This window comes from Halichoerus grypus, chromosome 10 (genome assembly GCF_964656455.1).
Source record: "Halichoerus grypus chromosome 10, mHalGry1.hap1.1, whole genome shotgun sequence".
Lineage (NCBI taxonomy): Eukaryota > Metazoa > Chordata > Mammalia > Carnivora > Phocidae > Halichoerus > Halichoerus grypus.
In genome coordinates, this window is record NC_135721.1 from 23,904,517 (window position 1) to 23,927,213 (window position 22,697).

General features: G+C 48.0%; 1 long non-coding RNA gene across 1 annotated transcript in view; it reads left to right on the forward strand.

Annotated features, from left to right (window-relative positions):
- The window catches only part of LOC144379337 (uncharacterized), a 49,607-nt gene that overhangs the window by 24,722 nt on the left and 2,188 nt on the right, over window positions 1-22,697 (forward strand). The gene's annotated exons all lie outside the window — the stretch shown is intronic.

The window sequence follows — 22,697 nt, forward strand, 5'->3', positions numbered from 1 at the left end:
GTGAACAGTGGCCATTGGGTGGGATTACCCTGAGTGCCCGGTGGAGGGAAAGAGATGTCCATATGCAAGGGAAGAAGAAATGCTGGCTGCAGTCTGGAGCCTGTTAGCTTGAAAACACGAAGGTGCTCTTCACGAATCTTGTTTGATGAGGGGTCAGCAGGGGGCGCCCTGGGTAACACGAGCACCCACCACTGTATATTTCTGCGGAAAGAGGAGCGCCCATCTGTTTGTCAATGTCACCCTGAAATGAAAGTGCCTGGGTGGTGGCAGAACACCCTGCTGAGGTGAAAGGGTCAGTAATTCCAGGGCTGTGGGCTGGACGGCAAAAAGGGACCCAGGGACGAGGAAGGGGAAATGTCACAGTGGCCCCTTTCTTGAAGGCGGTGAAACCAGAGGCAGCTGTGGCCGGAGGGGGTTGTCCCCGCTCTTCTCCGCATCTTCCCCGCATCTTCCCCGCCTCCTTACCATTGATAGCTGTTGTGCTAAGCACTTCACATGCGTTTCTTAATCTTCCACTTAGAGTCTGAAGATGAACCCACTCTTAGGAGCTGTGTGATCCCGAACCTCTGTTCCCACATGTGAAATGGGGACATTAGCACCTGCCCCAGACCACCGTCCTTCCTTTTTAATTTAATTATTTTATTTTCCATAGAAAGCAGAATAACTTATTCCAAAGGAAGGCAGAGATAAGAAATTCATCCTGAAAAAAATACTTTGGTGTAATTCTGTTGGGACAGACCTTCCCTCTGTGAACACGCCCTCCTGTTGACTGCCCCGCTGGAGCCTTAGTGTCTTGTGACAGTTTTTATTTATTTATTTTTAAAGATTTTATTTATTTATTTGACAGAGAGAGGCACAGTGAGAGAGGGAACACAAGCAAGGGGAGTGGGAGAGGCAGAAGCAGGCTTCCCGCAGAGGAGGGAGCCTGATGCGGGGCTCGATCCCAGGACCCTGGGATCATGACCTGAGCCGAAGGCAGACACCTAACCCCTGAGCCACCCAGGCGCCCCTTGTGACAGTTTTTAAACACTTCGCCGATTTCCCACGTTGGGACTAGGCAGGAGCCACCTTCAAATCCACAGATTTCAAGGCGAGAGTAACATTATTTCTCAGAATAACACCTTCTATCTCAGAAGATTGTGTGCGCTTTTTGTGGAGTGGCAGAATTTAGGTTAAGTAGGCACATAATTCATCAGAGTGTTAAAAAGTTGGCAGGAAAAAAATACCACACTGTGGACTAAGGTATTCAAATGTGGCGTGAATGTTTAAGGCAGCTGGTCCCAGTGACGGAGGGCGCTGCGAAGTGCAGGCAGCCTGGCTCCTCGGGGGGCAGCCCTGTGACTCCTGACACTTCTACTCACCAGCCCCTTTCGCCCCCTTGCGGTCGACCGTACCTCTTGCGTGGCCTTCGGGGGAGAATTTAAAGAACTTAATGAGAACTTAAAGACCCACCGTTTTGTATTTCCCTGATGCTGAGTGATGTTGAGCATTTGTTTCATGTGTCTGTTGGCCATTTGTATGTCTTCTTTGGGAAATGTCTGTTCCTGTCTTCTGCCACAATGAGAGGCCACCTCACACCAGTCAGAATGGCTATTAACAAGTCAGGAAACGAGAGATGTTGGTGAGGATGCGGAGAAAGGGGAACCCTCCTACACTGTTGGTGGGAATGCAAGCTGGCGTAGCCACTCTGGAAAACAGTATGGAGGTTCCTCAAAAAGTTAAAAATAGAGCTACCCTGCGGCCCAGCAATTGTACTACTAGATATTTATCCAAAGGATACAAACATAGTGAACTGAAGGGGCACGTGCACCCCAATGTTTATAGCAGCAATGTCCACAATAGCCAAACTGTGGAAAGAGCCCAGATGTCCATCGACAGATGAATAGATAAAGCAAATGTGGTATATGTATGCAATGGAATATTTCTCAGCCATCAAAAAGAATGAAATCTTGCCATTTGCAATGACGTGGATTGAACTGGAGGGTATTATGCTAAGCTAAATAAGTCAATCAGAGAAAGACAAATACCATATGATTTCACTTATATGTGGAATTTAAGAAACAGGGCAGAGGATCATAGGGAAAGAGAGGAAAAAATGAAAGAAGATGAAACCGGAGAGGGAGATAAACCATAAGAGACTCTTAATCTTAGGAAACAGAATGAGGGCTGCTGGAGGGGAGGGGGGTAAGAGGAAGGGATAATTGGGTGATGGGCATTAAGGAGGACAATTCATGTAATGGGCACTGGGCACATGCAATTGATAAACAGCTGGACACTTGATGTAAGGGGCACATGCAACTGATGAACCACTAAATTCTACTCCTGAAACTAAAACACAAAGACCCACCATCCGAATGTCTGCTCTGTGCCTGCCATTACACTAGAGCTCTAACACCTCATCTCACTGAACACACAACTCCCACCAACTACATATGAGAGATTCAATTTTCCCATTTCACAGACAAGGAACCTGAGGATCAGAGTTTAGGTCCCAGAACTAGGACTCAAAGCCAGGCCCGTGGGTGCACTTTTAGGATCAATGGCCACAGTACAACAGGCTCTCAGACCGTTGGTCCCCTGCCCCTAAGCTCACAGGCCTGCTGTAAGAACCAATGACTGGGTATTTCTAAACAACAAAATGAAAACAGGACTTTGTAAATGTAGGCAGCTTAAAAATGTACCTCTATTTTTTTTTTTTTTAAAGATTTTATTTATTTATTTGAGAGAGAGAATGAGAGACAGAGAGCATGAGAGGGGAGGGTCAGGGGGAGAAGCAGACTCCCTGCTGAGCAGGGAGCCCGATGCGGGACTCGATCCCGGGACTCCAGGATCATGACCTGAGCCGAAGGCAGTCGCTCAATCAACTGAGCCACCCAGGCATCCTGTACCTCTATTTTTTAAGTTGATGTTTAAAACTAAGAAAACGTCACAAGTTTTACATTCCTTTTTTTTTTTTTAAAGATTTTATTTATTCATTTGAGACACAGAGATACAGAGAGAGAGAGAGAAAGCACGAGCAGGGAGAGAGGCAGAGGGAGAGGGAGAAGCAGGCTCCTCGCTGAGCCAGGAGCCCGATGTGGGGCTTGATCCCAGGACCCTGGGATCATGACCTGAGCTGAAGGCAAACGCTTAACCATCTGAGCCACCCAGGCGCCCGACAAGTTTTACATTCTTGTGTATAGTCTTGTTTAGACTAGGATGACAAAAAATGTTCAACAAAACCATTGCTACGACTCCCCCAAATCGTTTCTTTACAAGCATCCTCAAATTTGTTTTTATGGTACTGATGCAGTTTTGAATGTCAGATGACAGCCCGCAGAAAATCAAAATAGAGTTTGTTGGGGAAAAAAACAAAAAACAAAAAACAAACATCAACAGGACATCATTTCACCCGCATGGGAGGTGTTCAGTAAAGAATACAAAGAACGCTTTTCTTGGTCTGGTGGCGCTCGCCTGTGGCCTGTGTTCCCCGTCCGCCCTGCGCCCCCCCATGTGGCCTCCTCTGTGCACATCTGCACTGGTTCCTGGTTTCATCTCTTCGATTCCCTCTCCAGTGGGCACTGATGCTGTTCAGTTGTCCAGAAGCTGGGGATGAAGGACCCTAGGATGGAGGAGAGGGCTGCAGGCGAGGTCCCCTGGCCAGGGCCAGCTTCGTGCACGTGTGAGCCGTGCCATCACACAGGCCCCCGAGGCTCCTAAGGGGGCCCCTGCTCTGGGATTCGATGCTCTTGCAGTTGCTGCCCTGAAATTCTTAGTCGTTTTGTCTTTCGGACAGTGGAGCTTCATCTCCTTCTCTGAGCCCCGGGGCTCTAGTCCCTATTTGGCCTGCCCCTCCCACCCCTGGCCTGCAGCCACTGCTGTCCTCTGCCCAGGGTGGCTCCCAGGTCACTTGGCACGGACTCGAGGGTCTAAGTACAGGCATGAGGAGGGTCAGGGTGGGGCCACATCTCATGGCACCTCAGGGTGGGGGTCAGCAGCTGTCCCCCTTCAGGGCTGGCTTTGGTGGCTTGGCCAGAACCTCCTGCCTCCCCTTGCTGGAGGTACAAGTGCATATTGGTGCAGAGCCCGGAATCCCTGGGTGTCATGCGGCCTCTGATTGGAGGTGGGAGCCAGCAGACTGTGGGAAAGGGAGCATGACTTCCCTGACCCAACAGGCGCCCTGCAGTTTTATTTGGCATGGAGCCCACAAACGATGTAGCAGGCTCTCCCCCTGGCTGCTTCTTCCTGTCCTTCAGTGAGCACCAGGGTCCCCAGGTTGCGTGTCATTCCTTCCCTGCCTCCTGGATGCCCCTCCCACCGTCCTCCTTTGCCACCTCCCGTCTCTTCAGAGCTCTATTTAGATGCCCCCTGGGCCGGCCCACACTAGCCCCCGCTGGTGCCCCCTTCCCGTCTCTGCCTTCTGCACTGAATGCACCTGGGCCACCAACTGGCTTTTGAGCTTCTACTCCCGACCTCTCTGGGCCTCAGTTGCTTCTTTATAATGGGGGCAGAAAGGGCTGGCGAGCTCTTCTACCTCCACCTTCCAGTCTCTGGTTGCACATGTGTGCGTCACCCCCCAGAGAGAGGATGGGGCCTGGAGTTCCTCTCATTTGTGCTCAGCACGTCCGTCGCCAGCATTTGATACCCGTGCATGGAATTGGATTGTGGAAATCTGCAAAACACCCGATTTCTTAGCCCTTTCGCACTCCTGCAGGGGGATCTCTTCAGCTGTGTGGCCCTGTGCAGCCTCGGGCTTTCATATCCACTGTGAGTCTCCCAGTTCTTCCCACTGTTCCCAGTGGACTGAGGCCATCACAGTGGAAAGCCTGGCTCAACCCAGAAGTGGCCTTTCCTGGCCGTGTGTCCAGTGGAGGCCATTGCTGTCCCAACATGGGGACCCCATGTGAGCTCCCCCATGCACTGGGAGCCTCCTACTCAAGTAGGGTGCACACTTGACCTTTCTCACCAGCGCAAGTCAGCTGCTCTTGCCCTAGGAGGTCAGCTGGCAGCCACTTGGCCAGACACTGCAGGGGACGAGAGTGTGAAGCCAGGTGGCCAGCTTGGAGGTCCAGCCTTCAGATGCCAACCCCGTTCCCGGGGGGAGCAGCACAGGCCATGATGTTGGGAAAAAAAGCAAGAGACAAGGACCTCCTCCAAAGAGTGTGGATGCCAGAGACAGCTCAGGTTTGAACACATATGGTAGGGAAAGGAAGACCAACTTTACTCCCTTGCGTTTTCTCAAACTTTAGAGTGCAGGGGAACCTCTTAGGGAGATTCTTTGTCATCTGCCTCCCCAAACCTCACTCTCCAGCAAGTACAACTCAGCAGGTCTGGGGTGGGGCCCTGGAATCTGGATTTGTGGCTCTGCTGCCCCCACCCACAGAGAGCAATTCCCCTGATCCGTGAGCAGAGGCCACCAGACTCCAGCTGTCCAGGCCACGGCCAGTGATCAGTGGGCCATCCACACACTGACCCCTGAGTGGTGAAGCTTGATCAAGCAACTGAGGTGAAATACCAGACAGAAAAGAAACTTGCTGGTTGGAGTAGGCCCAAAGCTAGAAGGTCATGTGGATCCAGGGCTGGGGAGCCAGGTTGGGCCATGTTAGGATGTTAAACAGAGGAGGCGAATGGACCGGATGGTGGAAGAGAGGCAATGATGCTGAGAAAGAGAGAGTGGGGGGGTGGGGAGAGGGAGCAGGGAGAGAGGGGGAAGGAGGGAGGGAGAGGGGGAGAGAGAGGACAGGAGTGAGGGAGGGAGGGAGAGTGTTTTCTCTCCACCTCTGGCATTGCCCCCCGCCCCCCCGCCCCCGTCTGAGCCCTCTGAGACCTGAGGCCTCTGCCACATTTCCATGGGTTTCTGGCGCTCTCCATTACTGGGGTGACTCGGTTTTGCCGCCAGAGGGCTGTCGCGCACAGGGCAAGCACTGACCCACCGCGGGCAGGAGCAGGCCTGACTCCCTGGGAGTGGTGGGGAGCACCTGCCTTCCTCAGCCTGCGGGGGGAGGTGGAAGGGGGGAGGCGAAGAGGGGAGGGGGGCCGTGGGCCCCGGTGCCTCCCTGGGAGGTGTAGCAAGGTGCATTCTTAGTCTGCATTTCCTCAGGTAGCTATCCGGAAAGGGATTACTGAATCTGAGGGTGTGGATTTGTTTCAGGTTTTCTTGCCCGTTGCCCCCCTATTATCCCGAAACCCCGATGGAGCACCTGCTCTGTGGGGAGGCACCAGGCCAGCGAAGGTCCCGGCTGGAGAGACTGCAGGTGATGGGAGTCAAGCAGGTGTGCAAGATACTGGGAATGCCTCTCGGCAGGGTCCAGCTGGCTCTCTGGAAGTTCTGTTTTCTTCAAAGAAAGCAGATCCCAGCCAGAGCTCTAACAATTCCAAGTGTTGTATCAATGCTAGTCAGGGGTTCCAGTTGCCAAAGCAGCCGACCTTTGAACAACACGGGTTTGAACAGCGTGGGTCCACTTGCACGTGATTTTTTTTCAATAAATACGGTATGGTACCGCAAATGTATTTTCTCTTCCTTATGATTTTCTTAATAGCATTTTCTTAACTGACTGTTCCCAATAAGGCTTCTAGTCAACAGTAAGCTATCAGTAGTTCAGTTTTTAGGGAATCAAAAATTATATGTGGATTTTCAACTGCGCAGGAAGTCAGCAGCCCTAACCCCGTGTTGTTCCAGGGTCAACGGTAATTGAAACAGTTCTTGGTTTTCTGAAACAGGATGAGGATTTATTGGAGGGCGTGGTCAGCCACATAATGGTATTGGAAGATGTCCAGGTCCTATTTCCTGGAGCCAGTGAATATGTCACCTTACATGGAAAAATGGGCTTTGCCGATGTGAGTAAATTACGGATCTTGAGATGGGGAGATTATCCTGGATTATCCGGGTGGGCCTGATGTAACCACAACGGTCCTTTGAGGAGGGAAGCAGGTCAGAGTCAGAGAAAGAGATGTGATGTTGGAAGGGAAGGTCGGAAAGAGATTTGAAGGTGCTCTGCTGCTGGCTTTGAAGATAGATGAAGGGGCCATGAGTCAAGGAATGCAGAAGGCCTTGTCTAGAAGCTGGGAAAGACAAGGAAATGGGTTCTCCCCAGAGCCTCCAGAAGGAACCAGTCCAGCCAACACCCTGAGTTGATCTGTTAGACTTTTTTTTTTTAAAGATTTATTTATTTATTTGAGAGAGTGAGAATGAGAGAGAGAGAGTACATGAGAGGGGGGAGGGTCAGAGGGAGAAGCAGGCTCCCCGCCGAGCAGGGAGCCCGACGCGGGACTCCCGGGACTCCGGGATCATGACCTGAGCCGAAGGCAGTCGCTTAACAAACTGAGCAACCCAGGTGCCCCAATTTTTTTTTTTTAAGATTTTATTTATTTATTTGACAAAGAGAGACACAGCGAGAGAGGGAACACAAGCAGGGGGAGTGGGAGGGAGAAGCAGGCTCCCTGCTGAGCAGGGAGTCCAATGCGGGGTTCGATCCCAGGACCCCAGGATCATGACCTGAGCCAAAGGCAGACGCTCAACGACTGAGCCACCCAGGCGCCCCGATCCCTGTTAGACTTGTTTCAGACTTCTGACCTCCAGAGTGTTGTAAGATGGTCAGTTTGTATTGTTTGAAGTCCCAACGTTTGTGGTAAGTGGTTACAAAAGTGATAGGAAACCAACCCAGCAAGGAAGACAGCAGCTCAGAGAATGGGAGGGCGGGCCAGGCCCAGCGACTCGGCGCCGGCCACTAGCTTTGTGGGCACCACCACCCGGGACACGTCCTGCTGCTGCCACCTCCCGCCTCGCTTCACACCTTCATCTTCCCCCCCTATGATTCGGGCGGCAGCATTGACCTGGGGGGAGCGACCTCCCCCGGCTCAGGAGCCCCTTCCCCAGCTGCCAGGGCTGAGTGCGGAGAGTCCGACCTCCCTCAGCGTCCAGTCTCCAAGGTGCCTCCTAGCTATCTCAGGAGCCCCCCCTCCCAGAGGAAAGTGTTCAGATGACAGCTAGCCAGAATGACAAATTACCGCCAGAGCGGCTTTGGGCCGCCCACTCAGCACACTTCTCTGGGCCTTTGTGTTTTAAGATGGAGAGTTACCATTTCTCTAAGTTCCCTTCCAGTCCTTGCACTGAATAAATATTTATTAATTGGTGAGGCGGGGGGTGGCCAGGGGTGGAATGGAACCTTTGGTTTATTGCCATGAGATTCTGCGCATGGTCCTGGCACAGGGCGCCCGCCTGCTTGCACCAGCCCCAGCCACAGCAGGCGTAGAATTCATGGACTCCTGGTTTGCACAAACCTGGGTCTTTCCCTGTGTAAACCCAAGCAAAGCTGGATTCGTATGTCAAGACTGGGATGGAGAAAAGGGAGCCTGCAGCTCTCTGTGGACCACAGAAAGTCCTGGATGCTAGTCCCCTCCAGCTCAGCTAAGAGCAGCACATTCAACAGCCATAGAGGCGGCGGGACAAGGGACACACCGCACCTGTACTCCTCTGCCCCGGCAGCTTTGGGAAACATCTGGGGACAGGACACCTGGGGCACTGTACCCCTGGCGGAACGCCGTCCTGAGCAGCAAGAATTTAGCGTGGCTCCCCACTCTGTTCTCAGGCAGGGGTGCAGCTGCAGGCCCAAACCCCACCACGTGCCCAAGAACACAGGACTGATTTATTTTTTAAAAAAATATTTATTTATTTGAGAGAGAGCGCGCGAGAGAGCACGAGAGGGGGAAGGGCCAGAGGGAGAAGCAGACTCCCCCGCTGAGCAGGGAGCCCGATGTGGGGCTGGATCCCTGGGACTCCGGGATCATGACCTGAGCCCAAGGCAGACGCTTCACCGAGTGAGCCACCCAGGTGCCCAACAGGGCTGATTTAAACATATCCAAAAAAGAGAGCAAAAGGTAAAAAGAACCTCCGTTATCTGTCACCCAAATTCAACAATCATCAGAAATGTTCCACCCCTGCTTCATTTATCCCTTTTTCCTTTTTTTCTCTTTGCCAAAATATTTTAACACAAACCCCAGCACTGTGTCATTTTGGAATGTATCTCAAAAATGAGAAATTTTCCTACAGAACTCCGATGTCACTGTCACACCTACCAAAATGAGCTGTAATTCCCTGATGATCCAATATCTAGTGTCTAGCCCAGATTTCCCCATTTATCTAAAAGGTATCTCTTCAAAGATGGTTTATTCTAATCAGGATGTAGCCACACCTTGCATTGGATATTCTGTCTTTTATTTCTCTTATAACCTAGCAATCCATTCTCCCCTCTTCTTCACTCCTATTTTTTCTCCATGCTATTGACTTGCTGCAGAAATTGGGCCAATTGTCCCATAGAACAGGTAACCCTGGGTGTTGAAGGTTGAAAGATGGGGGGGGGGCACGCTGTTATAGAAGAAGTTCAGCCTTTGTAGCTTGTCTAGGTATCAACACCTGGACCTGGCATTTGTCTGTGTGTCTTTGAGCCCCTCACTATATCCAGTGGGTCTGATCAGAGAGGCAGAACCTCTATGAGTGATATGAAATAAAGGTATTTGGGGGGATTAGATCTCGTGCAATTGTGGATGCTGGTTGAGCAGTCTACATAAAGTGCTTATTCCTGCATCAGGTGCTGGGCCTGAAGTCCCTAGGACTGGCAGGTGGAAAGGGAAGATCGACCTGGAGTCGGGGGAAAAGGACAAACCAGGACCCACAAAGACAGGTGGGGACCCTCGGAAAGAAACTGGAGCTCGCATTTGCCTTGCTTCCTTTCAGTGACGCAGGTGACATGCAGGATTGGTTGGTGGCCCACAGACCCAAACACACAGCTGGCTTGGATTTGGAGAAGCAGAAGACAGCTGGGCAGGAGCAGGAGGGCGGGGCCTCAGCTGTGCCCCCCACTGAGGAGGGGAGCCAGGTGCCAGTCAGCCTGCACAGTGGGGACCCTGAGAGAGCAAGCAGGGCCTTTTATACAAACAGATTTCCCTCCTGAGAAAACATTTTTAAATTCTGACAAGAAAATGTGAAAAATATAGAAAAGATTACATAAGGAAACAAGTAAACAAATAAAACCATAATTAAATAATCCATAAATAGGTTCTATTCATATTTACGGTTTGGTCTTTTTTCTCTTATATATTATACACACACATATATAAGCATCCACATTATATATAGTTTCACAGTTGTTAATTTTTTATACAGTTCTGAATCCCACTTTTTTCTATTCACATGATTCTTGTATATTCCCAGTCATTAAAATTCTTGGAAACATTACCTTTATTGGGTGTCATTGTCCCCCCATAAAGCTGAACCATAATTTATTTAACCATGTCCTTGCTGTTGAACATTTATGCTACTTTTTTTTTTTTTAAAGATTTTATTTATTTATTTGAGAGAGAGAGAATGAGAGACAGAGAGCATAAGAGGGAGGAGGGCAGAGGGAGAAGCAGACTCCCCACTGAGCAGGGAGCCCGATGCGGGACTCGATCCCAGGACTCCAGGATCATGACCTGAGCCGAAGGCAGTTGCTTAACCAACTGAGCCACCCAGGCGCCCCACATTTCTGCTACTTTCATTGAACATTTATGCTACTTTGCTGAACATTACGTAATCTTAAGGGGCAATGTCGGGAACATCTGTTCATATCCCTGAATATGTCCTCAGGAGGATGGAATTCCTGGTTAAAGAGCACCAACATTTAAAGTTTTATCCACAAATAAACCATGACTTGAACGTCTAGAAAAAAAATAGCCAAAGAAAGAAAGTATTTCTTTTCCACTCTCAACCTGCAAGCCAGGAATGCGTCCGATTTTGCTTGTTTGGCTGGTTCTGGGTCAGAAATGAATAGTTGCTCAGTAATACCGAGCTCCGCTTCTTAAGTAATTAAGGTACAACCCCAGGCAGCAGTGAGCATCCAGATCAGGGCCTCTCGGGACCGAATTGCCCCCAGCCTCCTCTACCTCCGTGGCGAGGAGATGCAGGGTGGGGAGGACCCCTCATGGCATACAGCACAGCTCCCCAACACCCTCCCCATAGGAGCCCTCCAGGGGGAATCCATGTTCCTGAGGCCCGTGCATCTGAGGCTCGCTCTTGGCCTGAATCCAGAACAAGGAAAGGGAAACTTCATCTGAGCCAAGGTGAGCCTGTCTGGTGGGAGGTCCTCGGCTATGGGAAGGAAGGGCATGCACAGCCTTGAGCCAAGTGTGGTGCTGAAGGAGAACAAAGGTTCACGGGCACCTTGTCCTATAGAACAGATTACCCTGAGTATCATCGATTAAAAGAGGAGGGGCACACTGGGAGAGTGTGGGGGGCCCTCCTGGGGATACCTGCCCAGCTATGGCTCACAGGGATTTCTGGGAGAGCAACTAATCCCCTCAGTCCTCCAACCCTCCATATCTGGCCCCAGCCCAGCGTGCTGGCTGCTCTGTTAATCTGGAACACTCCGGCTCTTCCCTCAGAGAAACAACTTTACAAGAACGCCAGAAAGAAGGCTTGAGACTCTATATCACTTTCTAGATAGACCTGGTCCCCAGACAGAGGAAGGACAAGGCACTGGCTCAGAGCTGGGGATGCGGAGGAGGTAACTGGCCTGTCACCTGTACAGGGTGTCCTATGTCCAGGGGCTATGTCATCCTACTCCTTCTCGAAGGTCTCCAGTGAGCAGAGGAGCTGCCGGGGCCCCGCCCTGCTGGTACCTGCGCCTTGGCAGATCTGCCCCACGTTTCCCCAGGAGCTTGGCTGAGCATTCCCACTGCCCCAGCACGGGCAGCCCTGAGGTTGCCTTTAAAGGCTCTGGATGGAGCCCAGCCACCTCAGATGGGACCACAGAGGACCAGCCACGCACCCGAGAGCTCCTTCCAGGCCCGCCTGGGAAACATCTCATTTTCTATTTGCAGAATCACAGATGTTGACTTTTGATCTCTTCCTCTCTCCCTCTGGGCCTCAGATCAGTGATGATAGCTATTTCCTTTCTTTTTTCTGTTCCCTACAGACAGAAAAAACCAGGAGGGCTCAGAAAGGTTGTTCAAATATTGGAAGAGGTACATACTGGCTACTGGGGCGAGTAAGAAAAGATCAAGCCTCTCCATGTGAGGCCGGAGGTGGTCTTCAGAAGACGGGAAGTGGGGCACCCTTCAAGGCGCAGTGCTTCTTAGCTTTCGTGTGTTTGCCAATCTCCCAGGAATCTTGCCATGATGCAGATTCCGATCAGTAGTTCTAGGGACCAGCAGATGAGGTGCATGCTGCTGGTTCAGGACCACGCTTAGAGAAACAGGTGTCAAGGGGCTTCCTGTTCCCACCGTGCTCTAGTCCTGAAGTGCTGTGATCGGCAGATCCTCTCTGCCAACTTTGAGCGGCTGGGTGTGTGCAGGCAAGGCGCTGGCCACGCAAGCTTCTCTCAGCAGATACTTCAGTATAACTAAAACCCACACTTAGATTTATATCGCTTCTACCCCATTTAAACACAAGGATATTCAGATACACACAGATTTCCAAAGAAGGTGTTTGTGGACCAGGATCTGCCCCAACAGGTCATACAGAGACTCTTACTGGAAGGTGGGGGTCTTCTTTCTCTTACTCTATTCCATCCCTAGGCTTATTTCTCCCCCTTTAAAAAATACTCAGCTCAAGCACTATATTATACTGCATCTTTTGCCATTCCACGAATGGGCAAGTCTCTAAATACCCAGTGAAAATTATCTTTTTCCCTTTCATATTTCCTAGCTCCTTTTTAAAAATTTCAAGTTCTATATATTTTGTGTACATGGGCTCTACTTTAAGAAAATGCATTACAAGATAACTCAAACATAATACAATGGATAATTATCATGCATTAGAAAGCGATTCTCAGCTTTATAAAAGGATTCACTGCCTCCTGCCTTCAGGTAATGAGTTCTCTCTGGGCATTTATTTATTTATTTATTTATTTTTAAGATTTTATTTATTTATTTGACAGAGACAGAAATAGAGAGAGCAGGAACACAAGCAGGGGGAATGGGCAAGGGAGCAGTAGGCTTCCAGCTGAGCAGGGAGCCCGATGCAGGGCTCGATCCCAGGACCCTGGGATCATGACCTGAGCCGAAGGCAGACGCTTAACGACTGAGCCACCCAGGCGCCCCTCTCTCTGGGCATTTAAACTTTGAAAATCTTGCTATCAAGATACTGATTTAATTGGTCCGAGTAGGGACTAGGGCACTAATATTTTTTTTTTTTTAAAGCTCCCAAGATAATTCTAACGCACATCCAGGTTTGAGGGCTACTAGGCTGAATGATGTCAGGTTTCCAACTTCAAACGACTCAGATGACTTGCTGGCCATTTAAATGCAACAGGCATTTTTGTGCATGTGCTGTATACCAGGCACTCTGTGAGGCTCCAGACACATGAGGAAATCAGTCCCAGGTCCTACCCTGAAGGCACCGACTATCTAGCAGGGGAGATAAAACATGCAGAATTTATTTCATCTAGAGGCCCCACAAGAAGCACAACAGGAAAACGTTGCTGTAATCACCAATAGAAGGAGAGGCAGGAGTGGGGGGACCTGGTCCTCCATGGTCATTCCTTTCCCTCCCCCTTCCTCCCGGAAAGTCCGAACTCACGTTCAATAAGAACACGGGGAACTGTGTAGCCTTCCGGGCTGGGTGACTTCTTATGGTTCCCATAAGTGGCCCAGGCTGAGAATGAGATGATTTTCAGCATCTCCTCTGCCAAACTGTCAAATGACGGCCGCGCCGTCTTCCACTGTCCTCTTACTCCTTTTCTGGATGCTTCTCCAACCTCCGGCTTTGGGTGCTCTTCTTCCCAGATGGCCTCAACTCGTCCCCTCACTGCTCTCCATCCCTCACCCCATCCAGGCTTGCCTGTCCCCAGATTACCTCTCAGCAATGGCAGTCCCGTGCTGTGGGCGCCAAGGTATGGACTCCACATGGAGCTATGAATGGCCAAGAGACCCACTCAAGATCTCCTGCTTTGTAAGGCAGGAGTCTATTACTCCAAAAGCCACTCCACAGCGGGGAAATTCAGAATGAGATATTTTAATAAAGGCAAAACCAGGTAGCCCCCAATTTAATCCACCAAAGGAGAAAGCAAATGGATTTTTGGCAGAATACCGCACAGGTCCCAAGCCTGCCCTCTGACCTCACTTGTGGGCCTCGGCAAGTGTAGTCAAGGAGGGGTCCCACAGTACCTGCTCCCAGGCAGAGCTGCTCAGAGAGGAAGGGGACTGCTTCGTGAGAGGCGAGTTTTGCTCTGGAAACCTTTTCCCAGTGGAGATGAGGTGAGGTTTTGGAACAGGAGTATTTGAGCAATGCTTGGGGTGTTAGTGACTTCTAACGAGCCTTATAGGGAACCTCTGAAAACCGCTTTGTGGCCTGCCTTTCACTGCCTTCCAATTCTACAGTTCTTTGAAATATTTGACTTGAGTTCAGTGCAAGTACAGGGGCAGCGACCGTTCTGCAGAGCCAGGAGGATGAGCCAATAGAACCTGGGACTGTTCTCGAGCCCCGCTCCAGGACCCTCAGGTATGTCCCACCACTCAACCCTCACAACCCCTCCAGTGTGTAGACAGCATTCCCACTTTACAAATAAGGAAACTGAGGCTCCTGGGACTGTTCTCGAGCCCCGCTCCAGGACCCTCAGGTATGTCCCACCACTCAACCCTCACAACCCCTCCAGTGTGTAGACAGCATTCCCACTTTACAAATAAGGAAACTGAGGCTCCTGGGACTGTTCTCGAGCCCCGCTCCAGGACCCTCAGGTATGTCCCACCACTCAACCCTCACAACCCCTCCAGTGTGTAGACAGCATTCCCACTTTACAAATAAGGAAACTGAGGCTCCTGGGACTGTTCTCGAGCCCCGCTCCAGGACCCTCAGGTATGTCCCACCACTCAACCCTCACAACCCCTCCAGTGTGTAGACAGCATTCCCACTTTACAAATAAGGAAACTGAGGCTCAAAGATTTGCCCAATATCCCACAAAAGACAAGTGGTTTGAGTCAGGTTTCCTGACTTTCCACCTGAGGCTCATAGTATGATATCATGATTTGTAATCTGTTCAGACACAGTAAAAACTGAAAAATTCCCCAGAGTATTTACCTTTAAGAAAGAAAATGAGCTCAAAGGAGTGGATTTGGTGGAATTCAGCAATGGGTTAGCTGCCAGCGCAATGCTCATGAGTCACCAGGAGGTGGCAGAAGCCTGCCATTCTCGATGCTTCCATCCTTTTAAAGCCCAGGTTGGCCCCAGAAGTAAGTAAAGTAAGACCTTTTCTCGGGGAGAGAACCCAGAGGAAAAGCAGGACAGCCCGTGTGGACTGGAAAGGCCAGTTTCAGGCAGCGTGCATCTGAGAGCCAGGGGCATGGAAAGAAAAGCCCTCCCCTCTGTGGCCTGCCCCCAGAAGTTGGGAGGGTGCCCCCAGAAGGCCTACAGCAGCACAGGATTTGAATACAGATGATCTAAAACTTGGGTCATCCGTCTGCCATGTCATCTTTCCCGTGTCCTCTCTCCTCTCTCTGCCTGCTCCCACATCAAGGAAAAGTAGATCCTGACAACCTCCTCACAGGACTATTGGAATGGTCGGGTAAAAGCACTTTGCAGACTGTAACGTGTCCTTGCAAGTCGCACACAGGTTAGTTGAGGTGAGTTCGCAGGCAGGTCCCCTAAAATCGTCTCTCACTAGCATGTGAGCTGATGACATGGTGACCCTGTGGACGCCTGTGCTGGGGAGCTGGGGGAGGGGGCGCCGGCTGGCCCTGAGGGGTTGAGCAGAGGGGGAAGGGGAGGCCCCTGCCTCCAGTCTCTGGTAGGGGTCGCCCTGAGCTTCGGACACTCCAGCCCAGTGTGGGGTGCCTCCAGTGGGCTCTCTGTCCCTTGGGGTCCTTTGTCCTCAGAGGAAAGCCCTGAACCTCCCTGGGCAGCAGCTGAGAAGCATGAAGGTCAACGATGTGACCCAGCTCCCTCTGCCCCAGGGACCATGGGCAGAGTCCCCTCCAGGCCACACAGCTCAGAACTGAAAGGCAAGAGGGAGACCACAGAGCCCAAAGCCTTCTGGCTGCTCACCGGAACCGGCAGTCATCACAGGAACAACCCTTCATGCTTCTGCCCAGGGGCGCAACTTCAGGTCACATTCATGGTTTTATTTATCAGGCTAACAATCCTGAGAGGCAGGTAGGACAGATTTGCCTTTAACCCCATTTTTTAAGATGAAGAAATGTTGCCAGCTTAACTGATTTGTCCAAAATCATACAGTGGTTAAAAAACAAACTCAGAATCTGGTCTTAGGGCCCTAGAGACACCACCCTGCCCTAATGTTTCCACCAACAGAGATCTCGAATCCCTCTCCATCTGATCTTTCTTTCTTTTTAAATTTCTGGTATAGAAATGTCAGGTCGTCATTCTCAACTTATGATGTGTCCCCATTATCAAGCTGTGCAAAGACCCTCTCTGGCTGGTTTAATTTCTTCCACTTTGTCTTCGCATCATCCCCAATTTGTATTCCCGCTCCTCCACATTCCTTCTCAGCCCCCAAATCGGCACTCCCTCCAATTTGGTTGGTTGGGTGATTAATTCGTTCGTTTGTTCATTCATTCATTCATTCATTCATTTGGAAGCTAGAGCCAGATACATTTCTGACCACTACTATGTCTGTGATGCTTTCAACAAGTGTTTCTTTTTTGGTATTGTTGTTTTCAACCCATGAACCCTAACCTCTGGTCCTTCTTCTGCTATATTCCTAGTGATTTATAAGCTTTCCTCATTCCCCACTCCTGCCATCCTGAAATATATAACTTGTTACTTTACCTATTTCATTTGCTTTATTCTTATTGGCTTCTGATTTGTTTTATATTACTCTGGATCTTAATTCTCGCCTTGGAGGTGTTTCCTGGATCATTTTGTATGATTTGCTTATTTACTGTACATGCTTTTGACTCCTGCGTCCAATGCAGTGACAGTGATGTTCAGAATCAGTCACTTTAGGTCAATCCTCAGTCATCACCTAAAAGTCCAAGTTAACTTCTTATAAGACTGACAGTAAATCATTGACACTCTTGCTTTGATCCTCTTGTCTTGATCCTCTATACAAGTTTTACATATTCTAGTAGTTGAATGATAGACCAGTGATGTCCAATGGAACAATCCATAATAATGGAAGTGTTCTGTATTTTTGTGCTGTTCAATATGGTAGCCACTGGTGACATGTGGCTATTAAGAGTTGCAATGTGGCTTGTGTGACAGAGGAGCTAAATTTTAGATTTAATTAATTTAAAATAAAATTGAAATATACTCATGTGGCTAGCGGTTGCCAACTGGACAGTGCAGATCTACTGTATTTCTACCCACGATGTGGTCCCCAGACCAGCAGAATTGCCATCACTCGGGAGCATGTTAGAAGCATCTGCAGGATACCGGGCACATCTGGTTCTACTGAATTAGATCTGCATTTTAAGAAGATCTCCAGGTGACTTCTATGCACACTCAAGTCCCCCCGCCAGTTTATTGAGATACAATGGACATAATAACATTGTGTAAGTTTAAGGTGTACAGGAGTATTGATTTGATACACTTATATATTGCAAAATGATTACCACCCTAGTGTTAGCTAACAGCTCCCTCATATCGCGTAATTACCATCTCTTTTTTTTGTGGGGAAAACATTTAAATTTTACTCTCTTAGCAACTTCCAAGTATATAATACAGAATTATTAACTATAATCACCATGCAGCAGATTCCCCAGGACTGACTTACTCATCTTGTGACTGGAAGTTTATACTCTTTGACCAACATCTACCCATGTCTCCCACCCTCCAGCCCTCGGTAAACACCATTAGTCTATTTCCATGAGTTAGCTTTTGTAGATTTCGCATGTAAGTGGTATCATACAGTATTTGTCCTTGTCTCTCTGACTTGTTTCACTTAGCATAAGGTGCTCAAGTTCCATCCGTGTTGTCACAAATGGCAGGATGTCCTTCTTTCTCATTGCTGAATAATATTCCGTTGTGTGTGTGTGTGTGTGTGTGTACCCATATATATACCACATCTTCTTTATCCAGGTGCCCCCAAATTGTACACTCTAAAAATATTTTCTATTTTAACATACTTTCCGTTGCTGATGTAGAGGAAAGATATTCATCTTTATAATATTATCTTTATTCAGCAAACTGGCTGAGCTTTCGTATTCCTACCAATAATTTGTTGAATATGTTCTGTTTTCAGTGTGGTCAGTCATAGTTTTCTTTCCTGCCTCTAGCTCTTCTTTCTTCTGATTATATTGCTGTGGTTAAGCCTCCAGTACTGGGCTAGTCCACAGCAGTGAGGGCAGGTACCTGGGCTGGCAGGGATGCATCTAAACTTTCTCCATATACCGTATTTGCTATAGATACTCAATAAATAGTCTTCATCAAGTTGAGAAAATATACATTTACTCTAGTTCTGTGAGATATATTTTTTAAATTCAAAGGTCAGTCCTCAGTCGTCAAAAAGAGGTGTTCATCAAATGCTTGAAATGCATGAAATTTTTCTCCTTTAGCTCATTAATGGTAAAAACTACCTTAAATTTTTTTTTATTAAAGATTTTATTTATTTATTTGACAGAGAGAGAGAGATAACGAGAGCAGGAACACAAGCAGGGGGAGTGGGAGAGGGAGAAGCAGGCTTCCTGCTGAGCAGGGAGCCCGCTGCGGGGCTCGATCCCAGGACCCTGGGACCATGACCTGAGCCGAAGGCAGACGCCTAATGACTGAGCCACCCAGGCGCCCCTACCTTAATGGTATTTTTTCCTCAAGTTAAAGTTTCCCATATTCTAGGATAAACCTTAATTTGTCATAACTCTTTAAATACATGGTGGGATACAGTTAACTAATATTTTATTTATAATTTTCATATCTAGATTCAAATATGAAAGAGCATGATAGTTTTTTTGTTTTTACAATCCTTATCTGACTTTGTAATAAAGGTTACACCAGTCTTATAACAAAGGAGAAACCTATTTCTAGTTTCTAGAACAATTTATATATCTCATGTGATTATCTCCTTAGAAGTGGGTGGAACTTTTCTGTAAAACCATCTGAGCCTAGGGCTTTTCAGGAAGAGGGAGGTCTTTGATTGTGTTGTAATTCTTAACTGGGTCCTTGCAACTCAGTGTGCTATTTATTCTTATTCTAGTTTTGGAAATCACATTTTGCCAAAATTACATCAATTTTATTGTCTCCTAATTACAGTTCTTCATAATATTGTTAGTCTAAAACTTTCTGTTGTGTTTGTGGTTTCTTTCAGTGTTTATTCCTTGTTTATCTTCTCTGTCTTTCCCCCATTAATTTTGTCATGTATTTGTATATTTTATAATCTTTTCAAAACACCAGCTAGTTTAATGTCTTGTTGTTGCTCTAGTCTACTTCTCTGATTTTTGACCTTACCTATATGTTTTCTTCCCTTCCTTCCTTCCTTTTCTCCTCCTCCTCCATCTTCTTCTTTTTCTTGTTCTTCTTCCTCTTCTTCCTCCCCTGCTCCTCCACTTCTCCTCCTCCTCCTCTTCTTCTTCTTCAGGTTTATTCTGGAGCTTTTATCTAGCTTCCTTCCTGCACTAAAAAATTAGCTCCAAGAATGTTTCAAAAAGGGGTTTTTGGTTAAGCTATCTGAAGCCTCATATACCTGATATTATTTTTATTTTACTTACATTTAAATAGTACTTTAGCTGGATATAAAATTCTAGATTTGAATTCTTTTTCCATCAACACTTTAAAATATTACTTCATTGTCTGTGTCCTGTTCTGTTATTGGGGTTTAATGTCATGCTGATTCTTTTTCCTTTTTCCTTATTTTTTATTTTTATTTTTTACAGATTTATTAATTCACTTTGGGGGGGGGGTGGGGAGGAGCAGAGGGGTAGGGAGAGAGAGTCCCAAGCAGACTCCGCACAGAGTGCAGAGCCTGTCTTGTGGCTCGGTCCCACCACCCTGAGATCACAACCTGAGCCGAAGCCAAGAGTCAGATGCTTAACCAACTGAACCACCCAGGTACCCCAATTCTTTTTCTTTTTTAGTTGATCTACTTTTTCTTTATAGATGTTTTGAGAATTTTCTCTCTGTCATTAATGTTCTTAAATTTCACTACAATATATCCAGCTGTGAGTTCCTTTTTTATTTATCTTGTTTAACACTATGTCCTTTCAACCTGAAGTTTTATATTTTCTTTATTTCTAAGAAAGTCTCAGTCAAAGTCTACCTTCAAATATACCCTCTCTCCATAATTTATTTTCCCATTCTGGCTCCAGAGTCTGATCCTAATCACTGCACTACCCTCCCTCTCTGAAAAGACTCAACATTTTGTTGCCCTTTTCTGTTTAGGTACTGCTGCCTCCACCACACTGTGGGAGGCAATGATAGGGTCCAATTGTCTGTCTGTAATCCTAGTGCATCAGTGCCCACTATGTGTTAAATGAATGAATGAATGGACTAAGAGAATGGAGGAGTTGGAGAAGCCTCAGAGCCAGAGCATGAGGTGCTCTGGGGCCAGGGCAGCAATCAAGATTCCTGACAATACTGCGTGCCCACACCCAGATGCATGACCTCTATGCGGGGGCAGCCCCTTTGGCAGATCCCTCCCTGTGGGAATGCACTTGGGGCAGCCAGCCTGGCCCAGCCATGCTCTGAGATAATGACTGCCATATCCACAACCAATTCTGGCCTCGAGCTCTATTCTGACGGTGGTGGGGATCCCCAGGTGAAACTGGCCTGACTTTTTCCTATCCAGCTATGGGACCTATGGCAAGTTGTCCTGCTCTTTGACCCTCAGTTTCCTCTTCTATAACTTGGGGATAATGACATTGCCTTGTCCACTTGTAAGGGTGTGAAGAGCTGCAAAAGAGATGTTTAAGCGCTCTCTAAGTGTGAGGAGCTGCATGTAAGAAGGTGTCACTGTCTTCAGGGGCACATCGCGATGCACCTAAGAACCTCTAGCCCTTGGGTCTGAGTTGTGAAGGCAGATTCCCCCTTGGTGATGTGGAGTCCTTGATTTAAATCCTGCTTCCTTAGAGGGGGTCAAGACTCCCCGCAGGTCTGTGGCTCTCCAGATCACTGGGAAGAAGCTTCTGGGGGCCAGAGCCAGCTTCCTTTCAGATGGAGCAGCAACTCTAGGCTGGTGATTCCACCCACTCTTCACTCTCCGCTCCCACATGCTCAACCACAACTCTGTACTGTATTTCCCCACTCCATCCCCCGCGTCCTCCCCTCCTTTGGTTTCACTGAGTTCCCATTCTGGTCTCCCCTGCTTGTGAGAGGGCCCCATACTCTGAGCATTTCCCTTCCCCTCTGCCCAGCAGGACTTCCTTCGCTGCATTTGTACCTTACGATCCTGCTCTCAGCTAGGCCTATGCTGAGGAATTCAGTCTTAAGGGTCTCCTAGCTGATATGGGTTTACTCCTCATGAGCTCTCTCTCTATATATATAGAAGAAATATATATAGAAAATATACTTTCAATAGGGCACCCAAAGTCTTAACCCAAAGAGGGTAACAGTGGTGGGAAATGTCAGGTCCCCTGGAGCCTGGTGGCAAGGAGGGGGAAGGACATCTTCCAAACCCCTCAAATGGCCAACATAGGCAGTAATGTATAATCTTGACAAATACTCCCTTGGTTTCCAAGGCACAGACATTTTTCTGGCTAGGACTCTCTCTCCTGTACCTAGGCTATCAGCTTTTAGAAAACACCCTTTCACTTTTGGCTTCTCTTACTGGCCACTCAGAGCAAACTTTGAACCTTTATCGATTCATGTGATTTTCTACCATCTCCTCTTTTTTATTTTTTAAATAGGTTTGATATTCTTTCAATATTCCTGCCTTTCTGATCTTTCATAAAAGTCTTCCTTTTGTGTAGTTTTATTTGAAGAGACTTCAAGTAGGAGGTGGGAAATTGGATTGGATTATCTTGGGCACCACCCAACCCTAAACTCATTGATTCTGTGAAATTTACGACATAGTTAACACTAAACTAGCACCAGGGAGGGTCACTAATGATTAAACCTTCAATTATGTGGATAGTGCCCATCTGCTTACTGAGAAGATACAATGCTAACCAGCAACTTCTTTGTTCTGTGTTAGGATTAATGAGTCACTCTGACATTGTCTAGTTTGAACATTCAAACTAGTCATATTTCCAATGTGCTCTGGAAATCCTATCTTAGTAATGACAATAACTGATAACACACAGTATACCAGGCACTGTCCCAAGTACTTTAAATACATTAACTTGTTTATTTCTCATAATAATATTACGAGATAATTAATATTTTTACCCCTACATTACAGAAGGGAGAACTGAGGCACAGAGACACTAAGTAATTTGCCCAAGATCTGAGTCAGTAAATGATAGAGCTAGGATTCAAACTTAGCAGTCTGGCCTCTTAACTACTACCCATGCTACCTCCTGAAGCTCAGAAAAGATTATTGTGCACCCCCTCATATGTAATTATGCTGTCGTATCTCCTCCCAGGAGACTATGAGAAGCCCTCTTCTACCCCCTTATCATTATAATGTGTGTCTGGGTTTTACCTGTTGCACGCTGAAAAGAAGAATTAGGAGCCTTTGAAAGAGGTGAGTACTGGAAGTAAAGATACTGAAGCTACAATAAGAAACAGGAAGTAAGCAATGTTTGAGTCAAGGTCAGAAGGGTTGGAGAGGGGAGCAGAGGAGGAAATGAGGGTCTATTGAGGGCTGCAAAATCATAAGCACATGCCATACAAAAGAATATGGATGGGAACACCCAAAATC